Raw genomic sequence first — 9,934 nt, forward strand, 5'->3', positions numbered from 1 at the left:
TGAAAATACACATAAAGGCAAAAAAATGTATATGATGTTTAGTGGAGAAAGTACTTATTTAAACTACAGCAAAAATTTTATTTCAGGATTTGTTTTTTATTCATAAATTGGACTGGAGAAAGAGGGAAATTAAGGCTTCTAGAATAACTATCTTCCAAACAAACTACTGGACACTCAGTTAAATTTGAATATGAGATAAATTGACTTTCTTTCTTTGTATAAATATAGCCCACACAATACAAGCCATATATTGGCCATACAATATACTTAGGCCAAAACAAAAACTGTTCTTTATCTGAGATTCTAATTTACTTGTGCCTCTGTATTTAATCTGGCAACTATAGAGTTGGAGGGGAAAAAATCTGTTCAAGTCTTTTAAAATTAATTTAATTGTATTGTATAAATATATACATTTCTTTTTTTCTCTTAGTATGATGTACTATTTATTTATTTTCTTTAAAGTTTATTGGGATGACAATTGTTAGTAAAGTTACAGAGATTTCAGGTACACAATTCTGTATTACATCATCTATAAATCCCATTGTGTGTTCACCACCCAGAGTCAGTTCTTTTTCCATCACCATATATTTGATCCCCTTTACCCTCATCTATCACCACCTCCCCCCCTACCCTCTGGTAACCACTAAACTATTGTCTGTGTCTATGAGTTTTTGTTTCTCATTTGTTTGTCTCATTCTTTTGTTGTTTTTGATTTATATACCACATATCAGTGAAATCATATGGTTCTCTACTTTTTCTGTCTGACTTATTTCGCTTAACATTATAATCTCTACATCCATCCATGTTGTCACAAATGGTCCTATTTCATCTTTTCTTACCGCCGAATAGTATTCCATTGTGTATATATACCACAACTTCTTTATCCGTTCATCTATTGAAAGACATTTTGGTTGTTTCCGTGTCTTGGTCACCGTAAATAAAGCTGCAATAACCATTGGAGCACACTTTTTTTTATGCATAAATTTTTTCAGTTTTTGGGGGGTAGATACCCAGGAGAAGGATTGCTGGGTCATATGGTAATTCTATTCTTAATTTTTTGAGGAACCTCCACACTGCCTTCCATAATGGCTGCACCAGTCTGCATTCCCACCAACAGTGTATGAGGGTTCCTTTTTCTCCACAGCCTCTCCAGCACTTGTTACTATTTGTCTTGTTGATGATAGCCATTCTAACCGGGGTGAGGTGATATCTCATTGTGGTTTTTATTTGCATTTCTCTGATTATTAGTGATGTTGAGTGTTTTTTCATATGTCTCTATGCCATTTGTATGTCCTCTTTGGAGAAATGTCTCCTCAGGTCCTTTGCCCATTTTTCAATTGGGTTGTTTGTTTTTTTGTTGCTGAGTTGTATGAGTTCCTGGTATATTTTGGATATTAGCCCCTTATCAGAGGAGCACTGTTTGCAAAAATCTTCTCCCATTAAGTTGGTTGCCTCTTTATTTTGTCGATGATTTCTTTTGCTATACAGAAGCTTTTAAGTTTGATATAGTCCCATTCATTTATTTTAGCTTTTACTTCCCTTGCCTTTGGAGTCAAATTCATAAAATGCTCTTTGCACCCAAGATCCATAAGTTTAGTACCTATGTTTTCTTCTATGCAGTTTATTGTTTCAGGTATTATACTTAAGTCTTTGATCCATTTTGAATTGATTTTGGTACATGGTGACAGATAGCAGTCCAGTTTCCAATTCTGCCAGCACCATTTATTGAAGAGGCTGTCTTTTCTCCATTGTATGTTTTTGGCTTCGTTGTCAAAAATTATCTGTCCACATTTATGTGGGTTTATTTCTGTGTTCTCAGTTCTATTCCATTGGTCTATGTGTCAGTTTTTCTGCCAATACCATGCTGTTTTGATTTTTGTTGTCCTATAGTACAAGCTAAAGTCAGGGAGTGTGATACCTCCAGCATTGTTCTTTTTCCTTAGGATTGCTTTGGATTTTTGGGGTTTTTTTGTGGTTCTATACAAATCTGATGATGTTTTGTTCTATTTCTTTAAAAAATGGCATTGGGATTTTGATGGGGATTGCATTGAATCTGTATATTCTTTTTGGTAATATGGCCATCTTAACTATGTTGAGTCTTTGAATCCATGAGCATTGAATGTCTTTCCATTTCTTTGTGTCTTCTTCAATTTCTTTTAAAAAATGTCTTATAGTTTTCAGCATATAGGTCTTTCACATCCTTGGTTAAGTTTATTCCTAGATGTTTTATTCTTTTTGTTGCAATTGCAAAAGCAATTTTTTAAAATTTCTTTTTCTGAGATTTCATTGTTAGAAATGCAATGAACTTTTGTACGTTGATTTTGTAGCTGGCAGCTTTACTGTATTTGTTTATTCTTTCTAATAGGTTTTCAGTGGATTCTTTAGGGTTTTCTATATATAGCATCATGTCATCTGCAAAGAGTGACAATTTAACTTCTTCATTGCCAATTTGGATGCCTTTTATTTATTTGTCTTGCCTGATTACTCTGGAGAGGTCTGCCAACACTGTGTTGAAAAGCAGAGGTGATAGGAGACAGCCCTGTCGTGTTCCTGAACATAGAGCAAAGGGCTTCAGTTTTTCAACATTAATTATGATGTTAGCTGAGGCTTTGTCATATTAGTCTTTATTATATTAAGGTATTTTCCTTTTATATCTATTTTATTGTTTTAATCATAAATGGATGTTGTATCTTGTCAAATGCTTTTTCTGCATCAACTGATATAATCATATGATTTTTGTCCTTTGTTTTCTTTATGTGATGTATCACATTGATGGATTTGCATATGTTGAACCATCCTTGTGCCCCTGGGGTAAACCCCACTTGGTCGTGATGAATAATGTTTTTAATGCATTGTTGTATTCGATTTGCTAAAATTTTGTTTAGGATTTTTGCATCTGTATTCATCAGAGATATTCGTCTGTACTTTTTTGTTTGTGTGTGTGTGTGTGTGTGTGTGTGTGTGTGTGTGTGTGTGTGTGTGTGATCCTTACTAGATTTTGGTATCAAGGTAATATTGGCCTCATAAAATGAGTTAGGGTGTATTGTCTCTTCTTCAGTTTTTTGGAAGAGTTTGAGTAGGAAAGGTATTAGATCTTCTTTGAATGTTTTGTAGCATTCACTAGTGCAGCCATCTGGTCCCACTTTTGCTTTTGGGAAGGTTTTGGATGACTGATTCAATGTCCTTACTGGTCAAAGGTCTGTTTAGATTTTCCACTTCTTCATGGTTAAGCTTTGGAAGGCTATATGTTTCTAAGAACTTGTCCATTTCTTCTAGGTTATTGAATTTGGTGGCATACAGTCCTTCATAGTATTCTTGCATGATCCTTTGTATTTCTGTGGTGTCCGTGATAACTTCCTCTCTTTCATTTCTGATTTTATTAGTGTCTTCTCTCTTTTTATCTTAGTGAGTCTAGACAAATGTTTGTCAATTTTATTAATCTTTTCAAAGAACCAGCTCTTTGTCACATTAATTTTTTCTATTGTCTTTTTGTTCCCTATTTCATTTAGTTCTGCTCTGATTTTTATTATTTTCTTTCTTCTGCTGACCTTGGGTTTCATTTGCTCTTCTTTTTCTACTTCTTTAAGGTGTAACATGAGCTTATTTACTTGAGATTTTTCTTGTTTCTTGAGATAGGCCTGTAATGATATAAATTTCCATCTTAAAACTGCTTTTGCTGCATCCCAAAAATTTTGGTACAATGTATTTCATTCTTATTTGTTTCTATGTATCTTTTGATCTCTCCTCTTATTTCTTCTTTGACCTGGTCATCCTTTAAAAGTGTGTTGTTTAATCTCCACACGTTTGTGGGTTTTTCCTGCTTTCTTTTTGCAGTTGATATCCAATTTCAAATCATTGTGATCAGAGAATATGCTTGGTATGATTTCAATCTTCTTCAATTTGCTGAGGCTAGTTTTAGGTCTCAATATATGGTCTGTCCTTGAGAATGTTCCATGTAAACTAGGAAAGAATATACAGTCTGATGTTTTAGGATGAAGTGCTCTATAAATGTCAATTATGTCCATTTCATCTAATGTGTCATTTAGGGCTGCTATTTCTTTATTTCTTTTTTATTTGGATGATCTATCCATAGCTGTCAATGATGTATTTAGGTCCCCTACTTAACTGTGTTTTGGTCAATTTCTCCCTTTAGTTCTGTTAATAGTTGCTTGGTATATTTTGGTGCTGCCTGATTGGGGGTGTAAATATTTATGACTGTTATCTCTTCTTGTTATATAGTCCCCTTTACAATTATGAAATGTCCATCTTTGTCTCTTGTTACCTTTTTTATCCTGAAGTCTGTTTCATCTGATATCAGTATGGCTACATCTGATTTTCTCTGGATACCCTTTGCTTGGAGTATCAATTTCCACCCTTTCATTTTGAGTCTATGTTTGTCCTTGTAGCTAAGATGTGTCTTTTGGAGGCATCATAGGGTTGGGTTTTGATCCAATCGGCTACTCTGTGTCTTTTCATTGGTGAGTTCAGTTCATTTACATTTAGGGTGATTATTGATATGTGAGGATTTCCTATCATTCTATCTTTAGTTTTCTGGTAAGACGCCATTGTTTCTCCATTACTTCTTTGTCTTTTTGTGGTTGTCTGTTATTTCTGGGTGATGGTATTATATGATTTTTCCCTCTGTTTCTTCTTTTATTATGTTATATATTTCAGTCTGGATTTTTTTTTTGAGTGGTTATCATTAAGTTTATGTAAAAGAAAGTTTCATATTTAGAGTATTCCATTTTCTTCAGCATATTTACTTTCTCCATTCCCATATTCCGGTTCAGGCCAATACTCTCCCTCCTTTTTTGTTTCGGTTGCCACAAATTATCGCTATTGATGCTGGTCGAATAGTCTCCTTCAGTATTATTGTAATGCAGGTCGTGTGTTAGAAAATTCCCTCAGCTTCTGTATGTCTGGAAAGGTCTTTATTCCTCCTTCATATCTAAAGGATATCTTTGCTGGATATATTATTCTTGGCTCATAATTTCTCACTTTCAATAGTTTGAATATTTGGTTCTACTCCCTCCTGGCTTGTAGAGTTTCTGCTGAAAAATCTGATGATAATCTAACGGGCTTTCCTTTGTAGGTTACCGTCCTCTTTTCCCTGGCTGCCTTGAGGATTCTTTCTTTGTTGTTGATTTTTGATAGCTTCAATACAATGTGCCTTGGAGAAGGCCTGTTGGGATTGAGGTAATTAGGTGTTCTATGTGCTTCTTGGATTCGAGGATCCAGTTCTATCCACAAGTTTGGGAAGTTCTCATCAACTGTTTGTTTGAATATACTCTCTGTTACCTTCTCTCTTTCTTCTCCTACTGGTATGCCCACTATTCTTATATTGCTCTTTCTGATGGAGTCAGAAAGTTCTTGTAGAGTTCTTTCATTTCTTTTAAGTTTCAAGTCTCTTTCTTCTTCCATCTGTGTCGTTTCCAGATTTCTATCTTCGATGTCACAGATTCTTTCTTCCATCAGGTCAACTCTACTACCTAAGCGGTCTGTTTCATTCTTCATTTCTTTTATTGAGTTATTAATCTCCAGAAATGCTATTTGGTTCTTTTTTAAAATTTCAGTCTCTTTGGTAAAATGTTCATGTTGTTCTTTGATTCTTTTTCTGAGTTCATTAAATTGCCTGTCTGTGTTTTCTTGCATCTCGTTGAGTTTTTTCAGAACTGCAATCTTGAATTCTCTGTCGTTTAAGTCACATATTTCCATATCTTTAAGTTCATTTTCTGGAAACCTTTCATTTTCTTTTTGAGCTGTCTTGTTGCCTTGGTTATTCATGGCAATTAATGATTTATTATTTCTCTTTTTAGATATCTACAGGAGTGGGTTCTGCAACAGGTTGATAAGAAAGAGTTCTTTTTTGTGTTTTCCGGTAGGTGTTGGTAGAGTGCTTTGTTTTCTCTGTGAGTGCAGCCTTTTATTTTCTCTCACACTACAGTGTTATCTTTTCTCTGCACTATTCCGGCTTATCACACAATGGGGGGATTCCCTGGAAAGCCGGCTTCTCCTCCTCTTATTAACAGTTCACCTGGGTCACAGGGCACCGCCTCCATGTGGGGATGTGGAGAGCTTCTGAAGTTCCAAAGCTCTTCCTGCACCAAATTCAGAGCTCCTGTGTTTCAGCAGCTCTGTTTACTCCTGCAGGGATCCACCCAGATAGGTGGGGACAGGGGCGGGGTGAGTTGTGAGAGGTGGCCCAGAGCAATGGTTGTGACCACTACCACAGCCAGTCCTGCTTCCACAGCTCCCTTTTCTTTTGCGGAATTAGTTGGGTTGTGAGTCCTTGTCTGGGGACCACAGTTCTCAGAACTGCAAATATTCTATTCTTTTGATCTGACACTGCTACTGTTCTGCTTCTAGCACTGGGCAGGTGGGGACAAGGTGAGCTCTGCGAGGGTAGGGCAGGGGCGACTAATCTTAGTGCCTAAGACTTCCGTTCTCTGCTCGGCAGTGAGGGCTTAAATCACCATTTTCAGCCTTCTTCCCTCATTCTTTGCTCTGAGGTCTCTGCTGTGAGTGTTGGATTCAGCGTGTTATATGCTGTCCCCTCAACACTGTGGCCTATAAGTAGAGCCCTTGCAGTTCGAATTCTTCCCTCTCCCACAGCTGTGGTAGTCCTGGAATGCAGCGAGCTCAGAGAACCTAGCTATTTCTGTGTCCTGCACCCATGGGGCCCCATCTCTGCACTTCTCCCTTCCCTCCTTCCCCGCTCACACTATTTGCCCTCCTTCAGATGATTTTGGTAGTGCCCCTCTAGGTCTTGCCTGTCTGCTGTGCAGGGAATCCTTTGTGGAGTTATGGGTGTTCAGTTTGTTGTAAATTCTAGGGGAGATTTCAAGAGGCTCACCTCACACCACCATTTTTATGATGTAATACATACATTTCTAATGGAATTACATTATTATGTAATTTTGGTTTATTTCAGGTCTTGCATGAATGTCATAAGAATTATGCTTTGTCACTGATACAAGAATAACTCATTTCCCTTTTATTGATTTACTTAAGAAAAAGCATGATTTCAGGAAATTTTTGGTTTTTGATTATATATATATTATATTGGGCTTATGCTATCTACTAAATCTGTTTTTCTAATAATGGAAACAAAGCTTAACCAAAAAAAATCATATCATGCAAAGCTGTAAGGTGAGGGTGGAATTCTGTTTTTTCTGTGTTACAGTTCTTTGTTGAAAATGAAAAGAGATATTACATAAATAGCACTTTGTCTCAAAAGTGAATTTGGATACAGCAGGTATATAACAGTGTTAATCACCTCAATAGTGTTATAATACAGGCTTTCTAAGTCAATTTCCTTGATTGAAGTAATATCATTTAAAAGGCTACTTGCCTATCAACTAGCTCTTACCAAACAATGTTTTGGGGAAATTGGAGAAATAATTCACAGGACTATCACAGGTGCCTGTTTACTTTCCAAGTGAGGATCAGTGTTTCCTTTATATTTTCATGTGGCCTCTGACCTGGAGAAGATTGAACAGAAATTTTCATAATTCCAAGCAAGTAGTTTGGCATTTGCGTGTCTCTGGTTATTCTGTAATAGAGATATCATCTACTCGTATGTTGTATTCTCCTGGAAAAAATCAGAGTACTGCAGTCCCTAAATGATGCGATTATGTGATACTAGCAAAGTTCCCTTCAGCAGCAAAATAGCTGCCCCATACCTCACCACCCTAATCCGAAATTGTGAAATCACTTCCAAAGACAGAGAGCAAAGGCATATGTTGTCTCTAGATGTCTACTGTTACAGTATACCCAAATAATCGCTGTGGGGAGAGACAGTCTTTCACTTTTTCATCATTAACACAGTGGCCCAGCATATTACTTTACTTACAAGGGTAAACCAGAAATGTCTATGGATGAAAGAAAGAAAAGAGAACATCCCGACAAAGACCATGGAGCTCCTATGCAGAGAGGGGAGAAAAGGAAAGGCCTGAACAGACTAGAATGTTGGAACAGGCAATGGGCATATGGAGTCAACATAGACCACTGCAGAAGACTTGAATTAGCTGGGCCCCCACAAACATCAGAATTCTTAGTCGTGTCTCACTACTCCCTCCAACTCCATCTAACCTGTCATCTTTCCCAGGCATTTTTGTCCTTGATCCTCATCTCGTCTCTACCTTTGCCATATTTACAACAGATAGAAAGTAAGCAAATAACCGTGCTAAAATAATTCCTATTGTTATCATTAAGATCACAGAGCTAGTAAATCAGAGTTGAAATTTAAATCCAGGTTTGTCTGATGCAAAGCAAGCACACTATTATACCTTGCTGGAGAGAAGGAAGATAAGGAATGAGAAATAGTGTGGAAGGAAGGAATTCCGATCAGCAGTATGTCTCTAGTATATTAATTGACATTAATTCATTCAATTTATACTTATTGAGCATCAAGCCAGCTTCAATTTAAATTAAGATAAGGCTAAATTCTTGAGAAACTCTATACCCATAAATTGTAATGGGATAATACTTCTAAAGTCATATATTGGTTTGCCTTTTTACATAAGTCCTTCTCTTTATATTACTTTATAGTACATTTAGTAGTCTTTTTACCTCTATTCATTCTATTCAAAATAACCTTCACCAATTTTGTTTTATTACATATGTATTTTGACAGTGGTTCTACATCGAAAACTATAAGTTATTTTTCTGTTTCTATTTTTCTTTGTATTACTATAGATAAAACTATTTTCCAATAATAAATCTGGATTTTACCCAAATATAATAATATTGCAAAGGTCTTTGTTTTATTTATAAAGAACTTTAAATTCTGTTTCTAAGAAACACACTCTTTTAAATATAGGCCCACCTTCATCTAGTAATGAAGCTCTATCCTCTGTATAGGACTAGAATCTCCCCCTAAAATACCCAACGCCCATCCTGAAAGTGCCTCATTCTTCCTGATGACTTTGACCTAGTAACAAAATTTTTCGGCCACTAGTAATTTTTACTGATTTGCAAGCTGATAGTGTTGATTGTATCTCTTTACTTTCCAAGGCTTATGTTTTGCCTTGGAAAGCTTTAATTTTCCCATTTCTTTTCGTTAGTTACAATACATGCGCTTGCTCTTCTGGTCTGTTTTGTCTAGAACAACCAACCATTCCCTCCTGAATTGACCATCTCAGTGGTTATATAGACAGATATTCCAACTACCTTTTCTTTCTTTTTGGTCTTGAGTCCACTCTCTGGTCTCTCTTTTTTACTCTTTTCATTTTCTGGAGAGAAATGTTTCAAAGGCCATCTCTGATCGCTCCCTTGAATTTCTTTTCTTTCTTTTTTTAATTAAAATTTGTTGGGGTGACAATGGTTGGTAAAATTATATAGGTTTCAAGTGTACAATTCTGTAATACATCATCTATATATCACATTGTGTGTTCACCACCAAGAGTCAGTTCTCCTTCAATCGCCATATGTTTGACCCCGTTTTCAACGTAAGTGAATAGGAATCGTGATAGTCTCCAGCTTATAATTACTTTTCTCTGTAGAAAACTAATCCTTGGCTATTAGTACTTCTACCTCATTTATTTATCATTGGTGAATAATTTGCTTCAATATAAAAGAAGCTGAATATTTTGTATTCCTTTCCATCTATAAGAACTGAATATTCAGTTCTGTAGGATTTGACATATCATTGTATGTCTTTTTTTCCAGAATTCATATTATTTATCTGTTTTGTAGGTGCTATCTAGACTTAGAGTTAAATGTACATGAGTCAGCAAACCTATCAACGTTTCCTTCATTTTAAAAAACAACTTCATTGAGATATAATTCACTTGCTATAATTCTCCCACTTAAAATATACAATTTAGTGGATCTTAGTTTATTCACAGATATATGTAACCATCACCCCATTCAATTTTAGAACATTTTCATCACCTCCAAAAGAAACCCTATACCCTTTAGTTATTACATCCCC

Source organism: Rhinolophus hipposideros (genome assembly GCF_964194185.1).
Source record: "Rhinolophus hipposideros genome assembly, chromosome: 5".
NCBI classification, from domain to species: Eukaryota; Metazoa; Chordata; class Mammalia; order Chiroptera; family Rhinolophidae; genus Rhinolophus; species Rhinolophus hipposideros.